General features: G+C 41.0%; 2 long non-coding RNA genes across 3 annotated transcripts in view; one reads left to right on the top strand and one right to left on the bottom strand.

The window, feature by feature from the left end:
* Positions 1-1,211: 1,211 nt before the first annotated feature.
* Positions 1,212-24,560, bottom strand: part of Gm29883 — a 38,672-nt gene continuing 15,323 nt past the window's right edge. The window contains exons 1-4 of one of the 2 annotated variants that reach the window (XR_881138.2): positions 22,033-22,528; positions 18,802-18,920; positions 13,851-14,523; positions 1,212-1,274 (exon numbers count right to left, since the gene is read on the bottom strand). This is a non-coding gene — a long non-coding RNA (predicted gene, 29883). Of the gene's footprint in view, positions 1,275-13,850; positions 14,524-18,801; positions 18,921-22,032; positions 22,529-24,560 lie in introns of those variants that run through there. The other variant, XR_390426.2, reaches the window with a different exon arrangement.
* On the top strand, positions 11,557-19,863 carry Gm29829. The gene is made up of 3 exons (XR_390425.4): positions 11,557-11,706; positions 18,790-18,943; positions 19,776-19,863. It is a non-coding gene; the product is annotated as a predicted gene, 29829 (long non-coding RNA).

The raw sequence follows: 24,560 nt of genomic DNA, 5'->3' as shown, positions 1-24,560 counted from the left end.
ATAAAGATCTTTCTGGTCTAGACTTGCACACAGAAAACTATTACTCAGAAAGGTTATTATTGAGTCAAGTTTCATAAAAATGTATCTCTACAACTGAAATATTTGACTGACCTCATACATATTCACTTACTACCCATAAAAATACATGCAAATATTTTTTGAAAACAAAACAAAAAGTCTTCACAGAAAATGAAAGGATTGTGAAAGCCGTTTCCAGAGTGGATACAGAAGTTAGAAAAACAGCAAATCAAAGGTGTTAGCATCCTGCCATCCAGTGGTCATTATTGGTACTACAGTACCTTCCCATTTATAATTTCCACTCAAGTCTTCCAAAGTGTGAGGACCCCCAAAAGACAACATTGGTGATTGTGGCTGTATATGTATGTGTAAATTCTATAATTCTTCAAGTGATTCGTAGACACTTTCACGGTCATTAAATTTCAGAAGTGACAAGCTAAATATTTAGATATTTGTAATATTTTCTAATTGAATGAACATAAACATCAGGAAGAGACTGTAGTTTCATATTATAAGCACAGTACTGAGTTCTACGTGACTTTGATATTTTAAAGGAAGATATTGGAAAGAAGAGGCTAGGTAGCTTCTAAAGAGAGTCTCTTCACTCTCCACCTCGCCTGCACTGGTCTACAGACAGATGCTTTCCATCTTTGTAATATAGGAGCCTACTAGCCTCACATCCTGACCATCACAGGGAATATTCACATTTATTGAATCCCTTTTCTCTCCCTGTACCTTCCTCAAGACTAGTAGAAAGCTGCCCTTGGCGGCAGGCAGATAAAGGAGCCCATGCTGTCACCACCTTGGATAATGGCACCATTGCTGGACCACACACTAATCTTGGTTCAGTCACCTTCATACATGCAAAAAGAAAACGCAGTTTGCATCCTAGAATTCTGTTTCTGCAACCATCAAACATCAGATGCTTGGAACTATCCCAAGAGCTGGTTAGTTTGCTCTCACAAAGCTTTTAAGCCAACCACCACACATTAAATGCACACTTTTACATCTTACTCATGAGCGTAATTGGCAAATAATAGACAATTTAAGCTTTTAAGCTCAGAGTTATTTACTTCAACACTGAGCCAAGACTGTGTTGTCATCTCATCGTGTACGCACAGACTGAATGAGTTTTGCTCACTTCCAACCACTCTGTCTTCTTTCCTCTCATTTTAATCTCTTGGTGAAGCTCTTCTTCCCACTTACTCCTCTGGGCATCTCGACTTTATTTTCATCAAAAATCCATCTTGGGGTTTCTGTAACAGAGTGAAGAGAAGTAAACGGCCCAGTGTGAGGCAAAGCAAAGCCTCCCACAGGTAGGCAAGGGGCACCAACGACCTTCAGTCTGTTTTTCATCCTGTTTACTTTATGAGAAACACAGCAGTGGTATCGGCTACCCTTAAGCCTAAATTGTCAAAACTGGTTTGCCAAGACAAAGGTCACAGGAAGACTCATGCTCAGTAATCAAAAGGGAGAATGGTAAAGCTACGTTGTTAAAGTGTTACTGTCGGAAAGGCTTAAAACGTTCATTTAGGGGATAGGCAGGGATGTTCCCCTGAGCCAAAAAAAAAAAAAAATGGAGAGGGGAGAGAGGCAGGTATTTAGGTAAAATGGAAACAGAGCCTTTTTGCCTTTCCCTTAGTGTTCAATCGTCTCAAAATTACCAGCACCAAGACTGTTTTTCATAGAGGAATGATTTTTTTCTTTAACCTCATCATTAAGTTTGCATTCTAGTTTTAATGTGTCTTCTTTACCGTGATCTTATGAAGAAAGTACATTTTCAGGAAAGGTGAAGTGTCTTGTCACAAAGCGCCCATGTGCTCTTCTGTGGCCCTCTCTGCCCTTACCCATTTTTCCTTCACTTCCTCTTTAACTCCTAAGCCCACAACTCCTACCTTCTTCATTCTTGCACTTTGTCTTTCCCCTTCAAATCCTAGATCCCTTTGGTCCATTCTCTCTCTCTCTCTCTCTCTCTCTCTCTCTCTCTCTCTCTCTCTCTCTCTCTCTCTCTCTCTCTCTCTCTCTCTCTCTCTCTCTGGAAAGAATGCCAAGCAGGCATAGATGGTGCATGGGTCTGAGTTTCACTGGGCTCCCCTCTTCTTCAGCTGAGGACCCTTGAATCTCAGGCTTCCATCTGCAGACGCAGACACTAGGACACCGTGTGGAGAGAGCCCCCTCTTGGAGAGCCTTTGGGAATCTGGTGCAGAGGAAGAAAGATGGACTCACTCACACCTGCCTCCTCTTCCTAACACTGTTAAATGATATCATTTAGAATTTTTTGAGTATAAATAATAAAATATATTTTCCATTATCTTTTCTTTCTACTTTCTGGATGGCACATTGCTCAAGGGAGGCAACCTCTCTTTGTGAACGCCAGAGATGAACAAATGTTAAACAGTTACTATTATAACCCAGTCTTGAGTCTCCAGTGTAACACTGGTGGGTTTTAAATTTAGAACACATTTACATGAAAGGTCAGTTGCTGAGTGAGAATGGAGATCTACTGATTTGAGTTAAAGTGGGACACCAACCACTTAGGAGGTGTCCAGCCCCCCACCCCCACCGCCTGGTGCTAACTAATGACTCCCAGGTTACACGACATGGTGAGGAGACCCCAAAAGAGCCATGGAGGGTCCATCACCACTGCCTTGGAATTGCCCACTGCCTGTCAGTCAGCTGGGTATTTGCATGGTTCAGAATACCACTTGAACTTCTCCAAAAGGAATAGAAAGACATTGGAGGCCATGAGACCACAGGTAGTGCAAAAATCATGTCTCCCCAGAAAGTTTAAAGTATTGATAAATGAAGACAAAGCTCACAACTACTGAAGCACATTCTCATAAAAAATGTAAAAACATTGTGGAGATTGCTATTTATTTAGCTTAATAACAATGATAGATGCTAGCTTAAATACTAAATTTCCCTTATTCTTCACAGTGCGCTTAATGATACACACTGAACTTGACCGACTAGTGGGGAACCCTTTGGGCCTTCCCTTTGATACCCATCACAACTTCCTTGGAGTTATTTCAATACAACCTCCCTTCCAATCGTCTTTCCATTTGATCACTGGAGAATAAAGTAGTCAGATTTTGATAGTTACTCCAGTGTTTGAAACCTAATTCATAGCCCACAGTGTCTAATGAATGTTGTGTTCTTGGCAGAGAACACTGAATCCCAGGAGCTTCACCAACAGCATCTGTCCATTTGTTTAAGATGCATGAAGGAGGAAATCATCCTGACAAAATCTTCCAACTGCCCATAAACACTCCTCCCCTCAGCAGAGAGCTGGCATTCAGTTCCTGTAATCTCTGCTACACTGTACTTCGAGATATCAATCAGGTGGGGCTTTAGGAACTCAGTGTTTGTACTCCTTATGATGCTTCTACTTTGGAGAAACAATACTTTAATGGCATTACCAACTTGTTTTTAAAATACAAACAAATCATTTATGAGTCTTGAATTTACGTATTTAGTATTTTTCACCAAAAGCCAACCCATTTTCTTTTGGAAAAATGATATGATCTAGAGAAATTATTTTGAGGCCAATCTGCATGCAGTTAGGATGCCTTGCTCAATTCTGATAGCTACTCATGAAGTTTATCAACTCTCTACAAGGTTAACTGCTAACTTCATCTAGAAACCAGTCACACATCTTCAATCAGCCTTCGCTGTTTGGATGGACTCTGTCTAAGGAATCTGGCAATATTGGTTCCCAGACAAAGAACCTCCTTGAGCTTAAGAAGAGTGAGGCCATGAGAGGCAGGATCTCCCAACAAGCCTTCACCTCTTTCTTTGCTGGTCTTGGATCATACCTGAAACTTTCCGATAGTCATTCTGAACCTGGTCAGACACAGTGACCTCTGGGGTTTGGAGGGAAGGGTGTGTACAGATGGCAGACTCTGACCACTACATGGATTTCAATGCTGTTAATCTAGAGTTTCCTTTCCATCTATTTAAAAACAAACCACTTTAGGGATGAATCAGGGGTAAACCGGGTGGCCGTTGGACATGATACCTGAATTGTGTATTATGATGCCTTAGTAGAAAAGGAAAAAAACAAACAAAAGAGCAGAATTTAGAGTATGTCACTACTGCTGGGGGACTTTATGCTAATTACACAATAGCAACAGCAGTAGTGATTCACATCTCCTCAAAGAATGTGAAGGTCTCTCTAACCTTGAGAGGGGGAAGGGCTCATAGAGTGTTGGAGGAGTGCTGAGGGTGACCACAGAGAACCCAGGGATGTGATGAGGAGGAGAGCCCCAGATTCTAGGTGATTCAGGCAGTGATGAGGTAGGCATCAGTTCTCCTCCTTGTGTGCATGGAGTAGAGAAAAGGTAAATGCATTTGCATTTTAGTTTATTTCAGTTTCTTCTCAAATGGCATAACTTGTGGTCCTTCTGTAGAAGGGAACCTGTGTAACGCTGAAGAAAGGAGAGTGAAATGTAGAACAAGCACGCTGCACAGAGAGATGGTTTCAATTTTTAAAATGAGGTTCACAGAATTTGTTCAGTTGGTCAGGTTCAAAAGAAATGCTGGACAAATGGCTGAACGAAGTGCCTGTTAGCACACCAAAGCACGTGCTGGGGGCTGCCCTCCAGGCTCCGTCCGTGCCAGGGGCTGCTCTCACTTCTTCTCACAATGGGTCTTTCCCTAACCTTCTCCAGCTCATGGGCTTGCCTCCCGCAGCTTCTCATTCCTGTACAACCCTGCTATTTCAGTCTTGTGCTTTCTTTTACTCTTTCTTTTTGCCTTCATCTCTTGGTCCTCCTCTCTTGTTCACCCTCCTCCACAGCCCTGCACCCCCACCACCACCACTACCATGGCCAGACCCAATCTTCTGGCCATGTTTAGTCTACTACTTCCTCTCTCTGCTCTGAACTCTTCCAGGAGCCCGTGGATGTGCTCTACCTCATCTCTACAGTAAAGAGCGTCCCCTCAAACCATACCTTGGAGGAGTGACTTCCTCACTTTATACAAAATCTATGCAATGACTTCATTATCAAAGAAACAAGAAAAAAAGGCAGCATCTTCCTCTACTGCCCTTTTGTGCATCACGCTCTGCCCCCTACTCAGCCTCCAAGTCTTCCAAGCTGTGGCCTTTCCAGCCACACTCTGTGGCTTAGATACACGGTCTACTCATCTGGGTTCAGATTCCAAATGTAAAACAGCATCTATACCACATCTAAGTATGAAGGATTGTGATGAGCAAGGCGTATTTGCGGGGAAAGGGCACATCCAGGGTTTATAGGAACATGCTGGAATCCCTGGTTCTCTGGTCATAACCAATCTCAGGGAGAAACAGCCCCGCCCCAACTCCTCTTTTTTCTAGCACTGTTCCAGTTGTCTGCAAATTGGACAGATCGGCATTCCAACTTCTCAAATCTGTCCACACACATTTCCTCTAATGGCTGAAGGATTCAACAGGTACCTATGGATAGGCTGGACATTACAATCAGAAGCAACTCACTAAAGATGGAGGAATTTGCCAAAACTTTGATTCTATGCTGTTGCAATAAACTTAAAAGTGTCCAGTGAAGCAATTTAAATTTCACTGGAAATATTTTAAGTAAAGTTGATAGTAGAGAAAAGTGTGATGAATGCGATTGCTGGGCACAGTGCCAAGGGTGCTGATGCTGGATTTTATGAAACACGATCTTGCTGAGTACCTGGTTACAGATGTGTGATATGCAACCTTACTCTGTTACTCCCTTGTTCTACACTGTGATCTTGTTCTTCTTATACATGCTCTTCCCTTTCTCCTTTCTCTTGTAATTCCAAATATCTACTCCAGTGCCTCTCTTGCACCCCTAACTGTCTATGGTGGTTTGAGAATGGCCTCCATAGATTCATATATTTAAGTGCTTGGTCCCAGCATGGTTCCAGTGCATAGAACCATTTTGGCAAGAATTTGAACATTTGACCTTGTTGGGGGAGGTGAGCCACTGAGGGGAATGGGCTTCAAAGTTTCAAAAGGCCCTGCCCAGGTTCAGGCTGTGCCCCTCTGCCTACAACCTGTGCATCAGATCTGAGTCCTTAGCTACTGCTCCAGCACCATGGCTGCCTGCTGCCATGCTTCTCACAATGATGGTCATGGACTCACCTTCTAAAACTGTATGCAGGGCACCCATTAAATGCTAAGTTGCCTCCGTCAAAGCACCTCTTCACAGCAACAAAACAGTAACTAAGACACTCTTCTTTTCCATTCCCTGTACTTCCCATTTCTTCTCTGAGTGAAACACTTCTTAGTCCCTGCCTCCTAGAGCCTGGTTAACCTCATCCAAACACACTGGTCACTGAAGGAGTCTCTTGTTTTCCCTTTTCTCCTTACTGTGTCTAGACTGCAGAGCTTTGAAGTGCACGTAAAGAGTCATGGAAAGGATTTCCCACTTACTCATAAGATGCAACTTCACCTCCATTGTAAAAACTACTACTCGTTTTTCCTTAATTTTGGTTTGTTAAGACAGATTTCTTTGTGGAGCCCAAGCTTGTCTTGTCCTTCATCCTTGACTGCCAAGCGTAGGTGCCATCCCACCTGGCCAGAAACTGCTTTTAACTTTGCAATGTGAAAACAATACCTTTGTGTATGGGACTATTAAAGCTTTAACTGCAAGCAGAATCGAATATAGTCAAAGTTCCAGTTGCCTCAAATGTTTCTAGTGGAGATATTGAGGCAAACGTAGGCCATCACAGAACCATTACAGAGAACAAACTTTAATGTTTTACATGATTAATTTTTGAGTTAAAATAAACCCCTTTTCACAATTGAAAGCTGGGGCACATAGCTCAGCTGTAAGTACGGTATTTACTTAGACTGTGCAAAGCTCTGGGCCTGATTCACAGTACCTGATTCACTCAGAAAAAAAAAAAATTCTAAAAACCAAAACACTATCTTGAATTAAGTTATTTTTCTGAGCCTTGAAAGCACCTGCGGTCCCTTCCAATGTGCCTGTGTGCCAGCACCCTTGAGCTGAATCCACACCATCAGGCCCTGATATCACTGTGCCAAGGGGAAAGGTGGCTTTGAAGTGACATTGGCTGAGATCCAAATAGGGTTTAGAAATCTGAGCAGCAACAGAACTGGGTCATGAGCCTAAGAACCTCTGTGAAATCTCCATGCTGATCTGTGACCTTTCACTCCTCTCTCTTGAGAATGAAACTTGAACAGGAACATAGCTGAGTACAAAGGTCTCTTCTGAAGTCTGATTAAAATAAATATTTCAAAATATAAAATCTAAGAAGCAAGAGAAGAACACAGGAGAGTAGCAAAATTCTAACTGGTTTACATGATAGACAGAAAATGATTATAATTATAATTTATATGCACCTTTTCTCGGTATCATTTGATAACCTTTGATTGGTTTCATTCCTGTATAGAGCTATTTGGCATTTTTCCAGACCTACAATTTGACCCAGATCCTAGAAATAAGAAATTAATACAGACCTGCTGTACAGAAGGGAATAACACAGAATCTCCACAAAGAAATTTGCTACCTGCAGCCTATTTCTCAGCACTAATGGTCTCTGGGGGTGGGGTGGGCGGTAAACCAACCCCTCACAATTTTTTTCTGGCATTTCTTGAAAACCTGATACTCAGGTCAAGGGAACAAAAATCAAAGTTTGTGATGCACACTTACTCCTAGCTTTACTCTAAGTGTTACTAATCAGATGTGATGCACACTTACTCCTAGCTTTACTCTAAGTGTTACTAATCAGATGTGATGCACACTTACTCCTAGCTTTACTCTAAGTGTTACTAATCAGATGTGATGCACACTTACTCCTAGCTTTACTCTAAGTGTTACTAATCAGATGTGATGCACATTTACTCCTAGCTTTACTCTAAGTGTTACTAATCAGATGTGATGCACATTTACTCCTAGCTTTACTCTAAGTGTTACTAATCAGATGTGATGCACATTTACTCCTAGCTTTACTCTAAGTGTTACTAATCAGATGTGATGCACACTTACTCCTAGCTTTACTCTAAGTGTTACTAATCAGATGTGATGCACACTTACTCCTAGCTTTACTCTAAGTGTTACTAATCAGATGTGATACACACTTACTCCTAGCTTTACTCTAAGTGTTACTAATCAGATGTGATGCACACTTACTCCTAGCTTTACTCTAAGTGTTACTAATCAGATGTGATGCACATTTACTCCTAGCTTTACTCTAAGTGTTACTAATCAGATGTGATGCACATTTACTCCTAGCTTTACTCTAAGTGTTACTAATCAGATGTGATGCACACTTACTCCTAGCTTTACTCTAAGTGTTACTAATCAGATGTGATGCACACTTACTCCTAGCTTTACTCTAAGTGTTACTAATCAGATGTGATACACACTTACTCCTAGCTTTACTCTAAGTGTTACTAATCAGATGTGATACACACTTACTCCTAGCTTTACTCTAAGTGTTACTAATCAGATGTGATACACACTTACTCCTAGCTTTACTCTAAGTGTTACTAATCAGATGTGATACACACTTACTCCTAGCTTTACTCTAAGTGTTACTAATCAGATGGCAGTAGTGTCCTTTCTTCTCCCACTATAGAAATCATGTCTGCAGCAGGAGTGCTGCCCATGTAGAATTAATTCCACAGCTCTTGACAGTTCTTTCATTACAACTCCCAAGTGTACGGTGTCAAGGTTTCCAAGACCTTGAGGGAGAGGGGGAGGGGGAGGGGGAGGGGAGGCAGAGGGACAGAGGGAGAGGGACAGAGGGAGAGGGAGAGACCAGGTTACCACTCCAGGTCCAAGGGTGTCCCAGACCTTTGGACCTCAGGCTTCTAACGCTTCTCGCACTAACACTGTCAGTGCTATGGCTGCAATCTTGGCTGTCACCCTGATCCCTTGCCTGCTCTGAGGTTTTTCTCTGTCTTGTCAGTGCACTGTTACATTTGCCAGTGACTGTCTGGTTCTGATGCTTCTGTATCTCAGCCTGCCTGGCTTCCACTCACACGGTGACCTCCTCATACACAACCACAAACCAACCATAGCAGACCTCTATGCTACGCTTATACCAGTGAAAGCATGATTTGTTTTGCTCTGAACATAAGAGTCCCTTGCTAGGCCATAGGAGCAAATACTTCCCCTTTGGTCCGGGTGGGTGTGGCTGCAGGGAAAGTTTTGTGCAAGCTTTGTGGAAGTGTTGTGCCAGCATCTTCAAGGTACCAATCATGCTATAGCCATGGTTGTCATGCCACTTTTGTCAATATAGCCATGTGATTTAAATCCTGCAGTGTGAGCCAAGACAAAGAAGAAAGAACAGCACAACAGCCAAATTCACATCCTGTTCACTCCATCATTGTTCATGATGTGAGCCTAGTGCTATCAAAGTTCTTGACTAAAAAAAATGTAGACAAAGTGTTGTGACTGCAGATTCCCAGGTTTGGAAAAGGGCACATCCACTGGGAATAGAAGCAATCATCTTGAGATGACTCCCATGAGTGGTGCTATGGAGAGAAAGAATGAGTAACATCTGTGAGACAGCAGAATAGCCGTAGATCATGGCAAGGTCACCATGCAGAAAGCCACGCACACTTTTCTGAAGAGACGGGTCAGGCAGTGCTGGATCTGGAGGCTTCTGAATCGATTGTGTAAGCAGCAGCCACAACAGTGACTCTTTCCAGAAAAGACTTCATTTCTAACAGACCTAAGCTTGAGTTATAGCTCAGCCACCCACCTTCATTGGCGTGGGTTTCTCAGAGCCTCAGTTTCCTTATCTCAAAGCAAGGTGAAATGAACTCTGTTCCCTTGGGTTATCATGAGGGCAGCAGATCAATTGCATGGTAACTGGCTCCCCTTTGTGGCCAAGGATGGTGACAGCTGAAGGCAAGAGGATATGATGTTGAGCTGATGACACAACTTGAGGATGTTCAGCCCTGCGCTGTGACTATAAGCCTCTGATGTGTTACGGGGCCATTGGAATGTATTGGTGGATGTGCCCTGGTTCCCTGCAGTGCATGGTACAATGGTCAAGGAGTAAGTGAGGTTTCGATGAATGTTTGAGTTTCTGCCCCTCCTGGTTTTGTAACATCATTGCTAATACTCTGTGTTTCTGAGTTTCTTGTCTCTGGCTTAGTGAGCTTTGATGCAGCATGGCAAGTTGTAGTTCATTACCAGACCGAAGAGTTCACTAATGCTCATCTTTCCACACCAAAGTGTGTATCCCACTAGTCGCCATGTGTCACAGTCCCTAAGATTCTTTGCTCACGTATTTCCCACCAATAGTCTTCTGTTTGTGAGATATCAACCATATGGCATCTCTGCTCACTTCAGCACTGGATTTTTAAAAATAAGCCAGTCTTTATAAACGTCACAGATGAGCCCTAGAAAGAGATTCTGTTGGTGAACTGATGGGTCTCCCAGTCACCGTAGCAGACAGGATCTTTAGATTTTTGCTACCATCTATGAATGACTAGATACATGCATTTTCTTAGACACAAAAGGAAGGGTTCCACCCCCACCTCCATCTTCTTCTTAGGTGCTCAAGAATACACAAATGCTTTTATTCTCCAGTTAAATATTCTAATGTGTCTGGGAGTATTGTCTATTATGACAAACTTCTAAAAAAAAACAAAACAACCATGTGAATACATGATTTACTTGCTTAAAGTTGAAATGGATTTTTATTTCATTCCTGCAAGATTTGAAAACAGCTTATTATTAAATCAAGATGGCAAGATGGCATATCTGGGGGAAGCGAATAGATAGTTTTAGACATATGAGCTCAGTGGATAACAGCATTTAAGCAACACACTAGTTCCAAAGCTTTCTGAATGTCAGAGTACAAAAAAAAAAAAAAAACCACAAAAAGAAATACACGTAAATGTCAGAAAAAAAGAAATACACATTAAGGTACATGGAAGTGCTCCTCAATTCTTAGCCTGGTAATGTCATAGCCCATCAAAAGGTCAAAACTCATTTAACGCATCTAACATCACAGCCCAACCTGTGATAATGTGCCCAAAGCACTTATGTTAGCCTGTGTTAGGGCAAATCATTTACCATAAACACTACTGTATAACGACAAGGTAATAGATAATTTGTGTAATCTATTAAAGATTGTATTTAGGTTGAAAACCATTTTGCTTTTTTAAAGTCAAATTTGGATCTGCCTATTTAAAAAAAAACATGTTAACCTATAGAATTTTCAAGTAGGAATTCATTATAGAGTGATACAAATAAGCTCTCTACTCATACCGGCCTTAACAGCATACCACATTCAGAGTGAACACCATAGTGTTTTCCAAGAATTACCTTAATTAGTCACAGTACAAGAATTATGCTAAGAAATCAATTCATTGGAGAATTCTTTTGAACTTTTAAAATTTTTATTCTGTGTGTGTATGCCTGAGAGAGAGAGAGAGAGAGAGAGAGAGAGAGAGAGAGAGAGAGAGAGAATGCTTGTGTGCACACTGATGTGCTTGTTTGTATGCATGTGTGGAGGCCAGAAGAGGGCATCAGATGTCCTTCTAAATCACTCTTTGCCTCTCTTCTTGAGACCAGGTCTTTCCCTGAACCTGAAGCTCATGTTTTCTAGGCTGGGCTCCTGTGTCTGCCCCACTCAGATCTGAAGTTACAGGTATTCATGGCCAAGGGTTGATCCTCATGCTTGTCCAGCAAGTGACTTAACAGCAAAACCAGCCTTCCAGAACTGGGTATTTTTCAGGTAGATACAGCTTTATTTTGTGTGTGATTCGTGTGTGTGTGTGTGTGTGTGTGTGTGTGTGTGTGTGTGTGATTCGTGTGTGTGTGTGTGTGTGTGTGTGTGTGTGCGTGATTCGTGTGTGTGTGTGTGTGTGTGTGTGTGCGTGATTCGTGTGTGTGTGTGTGTATGTGTGTGTGTGTGATTCGTGTGTGTGATTCGTATGTGTGCGTGATTCGTATGTGTGTGTGTGTGTGTGTGTATGTGTGTAGTATGTGCATGTACATGTGCTCACATGTGCTCAGTGGTTGCTAGGTATCTTCCTTGAGTTTGCTCTGCTTTATTGGGGTCGTGTCTCTGGCTGGAGCTGAAGCTCACCAATTCCATCTAATCTAACTAGCATTTCAAGGGATCCCCTCTCTCTGGCTCCCATGTACTAGGATCACAGAAGGGAATCACATCTGCAGGCTTTTGACATGGGCTCTGAGGATCTGGTCTGTAGTCCTCACACTTGTGGGCAAGTGTTGATCCATTGAATTATCTTACAGCCCTTATTAGAAAATTCTTTATTGGTAAGAAAGAAATACACGATTCTGACTTGTCTTAGTAATACCTTGCTTTTCAAATAAATAGAAAACAATTTTTATATATATATGTACATATATATATATACATATATATATGTGTGTGTGTGTCTGTGTGTGTATGTATGTGTGTATATATATGTCTGTGTGTGTATGAGAGAGGGAAAAAGAAAATTACATAGATATTAGAATATATATAAAAAGTAATTTCAATATTTTGTGCAGTACTTCTAAATGGATACTGCATCACATTGCGTTACTGTTTCACTGAGGTGCTCGATGGAGCAGCAGAGAGAACTTTAATGTGACCTCTGCTCAGCTCCCACTGGCCTCACTTGTCTAACCTGGGTTGACAGTGGAGATGAACTCTGATACAGATCCTCAAGGCTGGACGCCACAGTCTGTGAACACAGCTGGACACCACAGTCTGTGAACACGGCTGTCGCTGTTTGCTTTGGCTCACTGGAGAGTTTCACTGAAAGAATATATTTTTATTTGACTTTGACTAATATTTTACTAATACTTTTTAATATGGTCTTTATTCAAAGATCAAATTATTGAAGCCTGACAGAAGCTAGTATAGAAAAGAATCCTAAAGTTAATCTCCAGTGAGTTACTCTTTTGTCATCTAAAGTTCCTCAATGTGAACTTTTGACAAGACTGCCTTTCCTATCTGTGAGCTGACTCTGTGTTTAGAACGGGCTTGAGTCAATAGGCCAGTCCTGAAAAATCTGTGCAAACAATAGAAGGAAAGCAATGGACTACAAAAGGGAAAGGGAGGAAATGGCTGTTTAAGAAGAACTAGTAGGTTCTCATATCAGTTTTGAAGTTTCAATATATAATTAGTTAAATATATAAATACAAATAGGACAAGGCTCAACCGCAAAGATATTAAAAAGTTTAAAGAAAAGATTAATCCCTTTGGCCTAATTTATTTTAAAGTGTGTTTCCTGTGTCAATGGGATCTTCACTGGAACTCTTTGCAAAACAAATTGTAAACTGTGTTAGATAAGATTTTATCCATGAACATTCTGAACCTTTTCATCCCAGATCATTTCGTTGAGACAGAAAAATTAATATTAATCGTGATTAAAATTTTGTTACAAAAATTAAGACAGTTGGCAAAGTGTGAGCTCTAAAGCATGAGGACCTGAGTTTGACCTCCAGTACCGAAGTACAAAGTTGGGAGCATGGGGGTACACACTTGGAATCCCAGCTCTGGGAAGGTGGAGACAGCTGTGGCACACTGGCTATTATTGACTAATACCTAACAGAGGAACTCCAGGTTCAGTGAGTATATTCTTCAAAAATACAGAGACAGATTGAAAAGGACACCAGATGTCAACCTCTGGATTCTAAACACTGACATGTATCCACATTCACACTCATACACACACACACAAATGCACACTCACATTTGTTTAAACAGTGTAGATTCTTAAACTCACTAAAACGTATCAAGTCCTTATTGACAGCAAATTATAGTACCAGTGGCAAGAAAGAATTTATCAAACGGAGTTTGTAAAGCTGAAAATGCTCTACTATAATTATATAATTGGTTTCCTATATGGCATAACTGCTTACCATGAAGTCTAGGAGAAGGTAAGATGAACCAAATACACTCAAGGAATTAAGTAAAACTTTCACTGGCTGTGCGACGAAGGCCATTGAGTTCGATTGGTGAGGCACATCACTGCAAGCATTGCTAGCATCGCATAGGCGAACGTGGCCCTGTGATCAAGTGGATTAAAGGCAAGAGAGAACACTTCCTGGTTGTCTTAGTGAGCTGGAGGCAGCACTGAAGGTTGCAGTGTGTTCTGGCAGAGCCATCAAGGACACTGCACCCAAAACCTGTCAAGATTTTATACACACGCCAAGAAGTCATTCAGACACAATAAACTTCTGTTTCTTTCCCAGAAAGTCTGTGTTCTCAACATTTAGGACTTTTCATGAGGATTAAATAACATCAAATATATAAAAGAGTAATGCAAACTATAAACCTGTAAACATTTTATTATGCACATGTTTATTAGCATTCGCTTATTAATGAGGTTTGATATTTACCATCTTTTGTGTAGTCCAGTGGCTATGGATAAGATATATCCCATCAATCCATTCTGGTTGTCAATTAACTTTTTTAAACTTCTTTAAAAATGCCGACTCATCCTTCAAATATGTCATATCTTAACACAGCCTTTTCTTGCAGAATCAAGTTTCAGTTTTCTTCAGGATTTTGTATCAAGACTGCTTGCTGGCCCTTTGAGAATACAATGTCAACATCCTAATTTATTTTCAATTAGTGGTTAATTTATTTTAAAATGTGTTACCAATATTTCCCAGTCCTAAGAGTTTCCCAGAGCAGCCATGAGCATTGGGCCCCCACCTCATTTCTCTTTTGTGGAGCAGTAATAGGTCACATAAAATATTAATTAGCCTATTCAGAGCTAACTATCAGACGGAATACTTGAGGCTGCTGAAACCTCAGCAGCCTTCTGTGGCCAACCAAAAACACTGATCATTTCATCCTCAGTAAACTCTAGAACACAGAAAAGACATCTTCTTCAAAGCGCTCAGGTTTGGTTAGATAGTCTCCAATAAGCAATAGCAGCATTCCTATACAACTGACAGTGAGCCATGAATTGTGACCAAAAACAAAAGATGCTACTTCTATCCCCCAGTCAAATCATTTGTTCCTCCATTAATTAAGTTATTAACATTCCTAGTAACATAGTTATACTGGCTAGTTTTGTGTCAACTTGACACAGCTGGAGTTATCACAGAGAAAGGAGCTTCAGTTGAGGAAATGCCTCCACGAGATCCAACTGTAAGGCATTTTCTCAATTAGTGATCAAGGGGGAAAGGCCCCTTGTGGGTGGGACCATCTCTGGGCTGGTAGTCTTGGTTCTATAAGAGAGCAGGCTGAGCAAGGGGAAGCAAGCCAGTAAGTAACATCCCTCCATGGCCTCCGCATCAGCTCCTGCTTCCTGGCCTGTTTGAGTTCCAGTCCTGACTTCCTTGGTGATGAACAGCAGCATGGAAGTATAAGCCGAACAAACCCTTTCCTCCCCAACTTGCTTCTTGGTCATGATGTTTGTGCAGGAATAGAAACCCTGACTAAGACAATAGCCAGTAGGATATTTACATCTTCATTTTGATATCATTAAAAGGCAAATAATAACTTTAAATAAAATTATTATTTAAATATTATTTTCATATTTTATTTTCCAGCTAGAATTTTCTTACTTATTAAAAATCTAAAATAAATATCTGAATATGAAGAAGTTGACAAACCTAATGTGCTATGCTTTATAAGGTACAATCTTTTCCCCCCTCCCCTCTGCTTCTATGAGGGTGCTCCCCAGGCACCCATGCACTCCTGTCTCATTGCCCTAGTATTCCTCTACATTGGGGCATCAAGTCCCCACAGGACCAAGGGCCTCCCTTTCCACTGATGCCAGATAAGTCCATCCTCTGCTACATAAGCAGCTGGAGCCATGGGTCCCTTCATGTGTATTCTTTGTTTGGTGGTTTAGTCCTTGGGAGTTCTGGGGCTTCTGGTTGGTTGATATTATTGTTCTTCCTATGGGGTGTAAGGCACAATCTTAAGAAAACATAAGAAACAATAATGGCACTAAAGGGAATGGAAAATTATTGTAAAAATAAATCTTGAAGACAGTGCCTATTTTAAAATCTTCTGTCTATTTTATTTACGTTGGTATGGGCAAAGAGAGTAACAGCAAGTCTGCAAACAAGTCTACAAAAGAGGAAGAAATACTCAAGTATGCTCTGAAGCAACCAACAGTAGTAAAATGTAAATATGAACTTGCGATCCAGAAAAATTGGGCAAAGACTGGTTATGTTCCAGAAAAATTGGGCAAAAACTGGTTATAATCTATGACCTGTTGCAATTAAACAAAGTCAAAGTTATATTTGAATTAAGGCATAAACAAACAAGTCAAACATATGTTTGAAATCACAGTCAAATATTCTGTTCAGAGCAGAATGCATATATCCTTTCCCTGGAATGAATACAAAGACAGAGAAATACATTTTCTGGCTTAAGAGGATGGGAAAGGATCAGCAGCCAGGGAGAAGGGAGGCAGGGAGATGGTTTTCAGTTGGTAAATGAGCCTACCATGGAAATCTGACAACCCGAGTCTTATCTATCTCTGGAGAAGGACAGAGAGGGTATGAGCATCATGGAAAGCTACTATCATCAGTGGTCAATGTACAGTGAATATATTCACATTACAAAACTATAGTAATGGATAAAGAATCAAGGATCCTAAGGGCTGAAGAGATGGCCCAGTGCTTAAGAGCTCTAGCTACTATTTCAGAAGACCTCAGTTTGTTTCCCTGCATCCATACAGCAGCTCATAAAGTGTGTAACTCAAGTTCCCGATCATCTAGCGCTCTCTCCTAGTGCTTTCACGGGCACCAGGAACCCATCATGTATGTATACAGGCATACATTCAAACAAATGTTGAAAAAGTACCAAATGTCCTATTAGTCCTGTCTTACCTAAAATTTGCATGGCCTTGCCAAGTCTCCCAGTACTCGCCTTCTGTTCAGTAGCACCTCCCAGCTGCCACTTTCTAGGTCAGTTTTGTGACTGCTCAGAAAACTCAGATTAGCAAGGCTAACAAACAGAAAAGACAGGAAGAGAAGAGGGAGGGAAAATAGAGTGATGAGGGAGAAAATAGCTGATTTAAGCAGTATTAGTGAAAACCACAGGCCACAGAGCTCTGAGCGTTGACTAAGCAGAGAGGACAGAGCCACACAAATACCACTGCTAAACCAAGGCAGAAGCCAGGCTACAGTCATGTGTTATTTCGCCACCATGTGTCCAAGGAATGGATATCAGCTATTACAAATTGGATCTGGAATACAGACATTGAAGCAAGCAGTGTGGTACATGCTGAAAGAAGAGAGGACAGGAGTCCATAGAGAGCATTGGAGAAGCAGCTATTGTGAATCTGGACAGAGGGAAAACTCATCAGCTGAGACAAAAGGTGTGCAAGGGAGCTGGCCAGGCAAACACTGGAGAATGAGCTTCTGGGGCAGAATAAATGGATTCAGTAAACATCCACATGGAAGGAGAGTGTTACCAGAGAAGTGAGGTATCTCGACCTCTAGAAGAGTGTAGATCTGGAGGAAGGTGGATGGGACCTTGAAGACATTCCAAGGTCTAACATGTCAAAGCCAATATAGCAAAAATCACTGAAACTGTAACCAAATAACTTGAAAAAAAAATCACTAACCCATGACTCTTCATTCATGTATAAATTTACTTCTAAACTTGAACCAATTAAGATAATTAAGACTAAAAGATAACTAAAATTTTTGCAAGGACTCTTGAATCCCACTGTGGCTTTTAATTATTACCTTCCCGTTGGAAATGAGTCCAGCTTGTCCTGAAAATGGCCTTTGAATTTAGTCACCTGATCCTAGTTCTATGGCTTGCACTTTTCTCTTGGGAACAGTCTTTTAAAAAACCTCTGGTTATTTGGATTTTTTAAATGCTTGTTACATTTTAGAAGCTTTAGAAGTTTAACTCTCAACTTATGAGAAATCCTGGTATTGTGTACCTTCAAAGAGTCTTAAACTTAGCACACTCCAGATTGTTTCTAATCATGTTTAATCAATAAAAAAAAGCTTCTCCCCACCCCCAGTGCTGGAGAGATAGTAGGTGTTAGAAGTGCTTGCTACATTTTCAAAGAATCCAAGTTCAGTTCCCACCACCAGTATCTCATGGTAACCATCTCTTGTAAGCCCCGCTCCAGGAAATCTGATACTCCTTCTGAACTCCTGGGGTATCCAAATACATATGGCATGTACTCGGACACACACATTAAAAAAAAAAAAAGCCCATTTCAGCAGTTATCCTATATGCATATACATATACTTTATATGTATATATTGCACATACATAAAAATTATAGGCATAGTATTCTATATATTTTACTCATTCTAGAATATGTACAGTTTTATTTTAGTTGTATGTATATGGGTGTTTTATTTGCATGTATATCTGTACAGCATTTGTATGCCTAGTGGGCAGAAGAGAGCATCGGATTCCCTAGAATTAAAGTTATAAATGGTTGTGAGCTCTGATATGGCAGCTGGGAATTGACCTCAGGTCCTCTGGAACAACAACCAGTGCTCATATCTATCTCTTCAGCGCACGCACGCGCGTGTGTGTGTGTGTGTGTGTGTGTGTGTTTGTGTGTGTGTCTGTGTGTGTGTGTCTGTGTGTCTGTGTGTGTGTTCTCGAAAGCTGCTTCACTCTTGGGACCTTCTAACAGGTAATCCCTATTCATTCTCTTTTTTATGGACAAGCTCTACATAGGAGACATTTCCACTTCAAATATGGAGAAATAAACACGTTTTGTGTGTGTGGTACTGAGAATTTAACTTAGGGCCTTATGCATGCATTTCAGCATAGAGCAACCTTATTTCTTAGTATGCAGGTACATCTTCATTTAAAGTTAATTCAATGTTGTTACTATTTTGATTACAAAAGAAAAATTCCAACCACTGGATTCACTGTGCCTTTATTCCTGAATGGATTCACCGGGTTATGCTGCTGTGTCCTTCACAAAGAATTTCAGACATGTACGGTGGTGTGGCTCTCCCGAAGCCTTATGCTTCTTGCTGCAAGGAACACAGAAGAACAGGTAAGTCTTAGTGTTTTAAAATTTAACCCCATGGGCTTTGATAAAGAAAATATTAAAAGGCTAAAAGGTTAAAAATGTACACCAAAGAGAACCATGACTTAAGCCCTCTGAGCACTCCCTTAAAGGAATATCATCTCTCCTGGATGGGGTAAACGCTATTGCACAGACCGTTGAAGACCTTGTGTAGAAACCAGAGTGAGAGTGGTCAGGTTTGACTGGTTTTGACCTAGCTCTATCATTTACTGGAAGATGAGAGTCAATCATTCAACCTGATTTTTCTGTTCTTTATAAAATATAAAAACATCAGCAGCAGTCTGGAATTCCTGGGCAAACTTAAAATGCATTTATGTTATTTTAAATTTGATTTTTCCAAACTTTAATTATATTTTTAAATTTTTTAACATTTTTTAAATTTCACATTTTCTTTATTTACATTTCAAATGTTATCCTCTTTCCTGATTTCCCCTCTGAAACTCCCTAACCCCTCCTACCTCCCCCTGCTCACCAATCCACCCACTCCTGCTTTCTGGTCCTACATTTCCCCTACCCTGGGGCATGGAGTCTTCACTGGACCAAGGGCCTCTCCTCCCATTGATGTCCAACAAGGCCATCCTCTGCTATATATGTAGCTGGTGCCATTGGTCCCTTCATGTGTACTCTTTGGTTGTTGGTGTAGTCTCTGGGAGCTCTGGGGATACTGGTTGGTTCATATTGTTGTTCTTCCTGTGGGACTGCAAACCCCTTCAGCTCCTTGAGTACTTTAACTCCTCCATTGGGGACCTTGTGCTTAGTCCAATGGTTGACTAAAACTATCAACCTCTGTATTTGTCAGGCACTGTCGGATCCTCCCAGGAGACAACTACATCAGGCTCCTGTCAGCAAGTACTTGTTGGCATCCACAATAGTGTCTGGGTTTAGTGACTGTATATGGAATGGATCCCCAGGTGGGACAGTCTCTGGGTGACCTTTCCTTCAATCTCTGCTCCACACTTTGTCTCTGTAACTCCTCCCATGGGTATTTTGTTCCCCCTTCTAAGAAGGACCAAAGTATCCATACTTTGGTTTTCCTTCTTCTTGAGTTTCACGTGGTCTGTGAATTGTATCTTGGGTATTCCAAACTTCTGGGCTAATATCCACTTATCAGTGAGTAAATGCACGTATTTTTAATTTTTAAATATTATAAATACCTTTAAGTACAGCATTTAAATTCAGGTTTCTATGGCACTACTATGTCAGTGTAGACAAATACCACCATAAGTACCCAAGAAAGCTTAACATCTGAACACCTTAACATGTTAAGCCAACGGATCTTAAGATCACATTTATTTTTACAGAAGAGTGTAAATTAGAAATACTGCTTTCAAAAATAAAAATTGTTCTTGGTCTTATAGAATGTTTGTCTTCCTTGTGGTCTACAGTTTTCTTTCAAGGTCTCTGAAAAGTTGTCACTTAGAGTGGAAGCTAGTGCAAAGAGTTATGAAACCTGCTCAACAGCAGGCAGCTGTCTAAAAGAAAAAAAAAAAAGAAAGAAAGAAAGAAAGAAAGAAAAACAAACAAACCATAATTGAATTGTGAGGAAGTGGTGGTTTCTACTAAAAGTCTTTAAGTAGGCCAGGCCGTGTGCCTGGGTCTGGCCTTGCAAACTGAGAATATCAGATGGAAAGATCAGTTTTGTGATGCAGAGCCAAGAAGTCATGAGAGAAATCCGGGGGGGGGGGGGGGGGGGGGAGGGGGGGGAAGGCAGTCTGAAGGTGGGAAGAGATAGAAGAAGCCCAACAAACGCCCTCATACACTTCTTTAATGAAAATACTGGCCTGTCCGGCTTTCCCTCTTGCCACCCACTGCACAGGCGCCTTTCACCACCTTCCTTTATCTTCCATAGTTTACAGATGAGCAGTCAAGGTTCAGATATTATAAACCGCCTGTCTAAGAGTGTTCAAAGAGAACATTGTTGTTTGTAGTGAATAATCATAATCTGGACCGTGGGCATCAGAAAGAGGAGGTGCCAGGGAGGCAAGCTAAGGGTATGACCCTAGGTTTTAAAGCAGTATGTGTAGGACACTCAGTTTGACCCACAGAGTCAAGTCTGCCTTGAAAGCTCATTGGAATAAAAAGAGGCGACACCCCACTCCCACCCCCCAGGTGTTATGCAGGCGATCCATTACCACAAAAACAAGTTCCTCTGGTAGGTCCTAGATATTATCTGATCATGGTTCTGGCTTTCATCCAGGACCTAACTGTGCCTTGTGGAACTGAGAACACTTTCAGGGAAGGAGCTCTCTGCCCTCAGAGGCATGATAAAAAGAAACATTTCACAACTATTATACATCACCTAGAAGCTTCTTTTAACTGGAGCTTTGTCTGAATAATTTATTCAACTTCTTGATTTCGTGGGTTTTGTTTTGTTTTGTTTTAATAGCAAATATGCGGCATTTACGCCTCATTGACCTCTATTTTGTTTGCTTCCTGACTGCAACATTTCTGGCAATTTGGAAGACCAGAAAGGAGGCTAAGGAAAGGCTGCTGTTCTCAAACTGGGAAGCTCCATCTTCCTCCACAGTGCAAGCGTTGCAGAACCTAGATTTTCAGAAAGGTTTTCTGATGGTTCAGCGCTCTTCTAAGACAGAAGCCAACAACAACAAAGTACAACTTCAGGCTGGCAGGTGACTCCTCAGGGAAGGCACTTGCCTTACAGACATGAGGGCAGAGTGTAGCCTTCACAGCTGACATCTGAGAGTTGTCCTCTGACGTCTACACATGCTCCTTGGCCTACACATGTCTTCACTCACACACATTTGTGCACAAAATAAATGTAAAAAGTAAAATTAAAAAACAGAGATGAGTACATGTATTTTTTTTTCCCCTTGTCCTCCACTGTTGACTAGGTTGTGATTCTTCTAGCACTTGGTGGCTATGGGTTTGTTGTTGTTGTTGTTGTTGTTGTGTTTTGTTTTTGTTTTTAACTTTTGAACTGAACTTTAACAGTTTTGGGTTTGCCCCTATGTCATACACCACTTCCTTAATTGTGGTCTGTTCTTCCAAGTGATCTCATCAGTACCCTCTACTCCCGTGGTATGCACAGAGCTCACCAGGGGCAAAATCAATCAGGAAGCATGAAGATCAACTCTCATGACAATGAGGGAAAGCAGGCTTAAATAGGATTGCAGTTCCTGGAAAACCAGAGGCAAGAAACAGACAGTCCTGCGGGTTTTAAGAATATTGGTCTTTGTTCTGTGAAGGCCTGGCACACATATGCCTGCACTCAGGAATGCACACCGGAAGCCTGGTGTCCAGGGAGGGCCAGTTTCCTGAAACACCACTTCCGCATCCGTTTATTCGGGCTTGACTACGGACACGAGACTCCGGTGCACAGCTTTGTGTTCCACTTATTTACTCCGTGAGTGTTATGCAGCCAGAGAGCCAAAAGTTGGGACAATAGTGCCATACTTCTGTAAACGAAGTGCTCAGGAGAGGAACCGTCATGGGAGCAATGATCCAGACAGAAGATATGCAGCAAGGCTCTGGGGGAGGGGTAGTTGGTGTGTTCCAGAGCATCGGGTTGGCCAGTCAGTTGATCTCTTGCCTCCTACAAACCCCAAAGAAGTCACTTGTTATGATCCCCATGTCTAACACACCCTGCCCCCTCTCTTGCTGGTACTCTTTCCTTAACAATAAATAGTCCACTGTCAGTCACTAAGACCTTGAGCCTCACAACCTCAGTGACAGCTTTGTTTTAGCTTCCAGGGTATTTGGCCAGTACTGAAGGTGGCAGACCAAATGACCAACAGTCAGAAGTACTGAGATGGCCTCTGCCAGGGAAAGAAGCTGGATTGGACTATTTAAATGAAAAGCACTCACTGGTTAATAAAATAAATCTCATTATAACAAATTTCTAAATCAATTTACTTAATGATCATTGCCTCTAGCTCATCTACTTGATCTCATCTTTCCTGGAGAGTTTCTGTTAAGGTCAAAATCCGGAAAATGAGAAACCATGTTTCCAGATGAGCTCCTGTGGTTTGTGCATTGAAAATAAATCATCTTATCACAAAAAAAAAAAAAAAAAAAAAAAAACCCACTGGAGGAAAATGCTTGTGCGTCACCACGTGTTTACTTAAACCACTCGAGACTGTCAGCTGAGTCCTCTGAGCTATACCTAGAGTGTCTAGAGATTGGAAACTATCTTCCATCCCAGGTATCAAAATAATGTGAGGTTCCTGACTTCTCTTTGGTGCTACTCAAGGACTCTTAAGGAACTCAGTTCGTTTCTTACATGATTCTTTTCATCGTGTTTCTTAAGAGATTGCCCGTATTGCTTCTTTAAAGAATATTCCATTATGCACCCTTACAAATCTCAGGATTGAAACCTAAACACAGAAATAGTAATATACACAGACACACAAAATGACTGTGGTTGAAATCTAGTTAAGGTGTGTGTGTGTGTGTGTGTGTGTGTGTGTGTGTGTGTGTGTGTACCTATGTGAATGAACAATAATATACATCCTACTTATCAATTAAGAATAACCAACATGCAGCATAACAAGATACCAATGGAAGAAATTGTTTCTCTTAGATCTTGAGCTACTTTCCATATGTAATACTTGCACAAGAAGCAAAACAACAAAGAAAGGATGCTATAAGTATGAAAGACTTGTTGGAGGACTGCTGAATCGAACATTTACATCAGTGACAGATTGGGAAATAGTCCATGGGTCTGCTTCTAAATACGTTCTTTGTTCTAGGGTGGTGCCCTGGCTATACCCTTCCACATTGTGGCACAGACACCGGCAAGCACCATTTAAATGTGTGGAAATACGCAAAGACCTAAGGTACTCCCAGAAGGACAGGCTGAGGGGATGTACTTGGAGATGTGCTTTGTGGCTCATTCAGGATTGAAAAGCTCTAGACTGGGAAGTGGAAAAACTCAGAGATTTGAAACTCAGCTTAGAATCTGTCTTCCAAAACACTTCCCAGTCATGAGTTTTACCATTCCTGTAAAGTGCTTGCAATTTTGCCAGAACCACAATGGGAACTTGAAATATGTTAGACATTATCCTATATTCAAATTTCAGGGCTATCTAAAAAGCCAGACTCTCGTGAATAAATCAGATGAGCTGAAAGAGGCATTCCTTTTCCCAGGAGATGAGGGGGGCCACAGTCACTTGAAAAAATGCCACATCGTTACTATGGAAACACTCATGCTATGCTCCTAAAAGCAGCTTCACAGCTACACTTGAGTGTGACAAACATTTTTCCAATAATAATAATAACAATAATAATATAATAATTACTCCAGAAATAAGGCAAAATTACAAAATGCAGAGAAAATCATCTAGCTTACAAAATTTATAGCATAGATGTCAATTTCAGAAATAAGTTCATTTTCTGCATTCACACTACCATTTAAATTATTATTTTGGCCATTCGAGTATTTTCCATCATCAGAAACCTAACATGGGACTTGCGTTACAATAACAAGATATGAAAATTTAGCAATTTTAATGTGATTTTAATTATGTTAAGAAGGAATTTTACTTACAAAATAAACACAATGCTTAATGTTAACATTAATATTTAAATAGTAGAGCTTAAATGTCTAGGTGTTTATCTCTACTCT

Source organism: Mus musculus, chromosome 4, assembly GCF_000001635.26.
Source record: "Mus musculus strain C57BL/6J chromosome 4, GRCm38.p6 C57BL/6J".
Classification (NCBI taxonomy): domain Eukaryota; kingdom Metazoa; phylum Chordata; class Mammalia; order Rodentia; family Muridae; genus Mus; species Mus musculus.
This window is presented reverse-complemented; position numbering and strand designations above follow the sequence as displayed.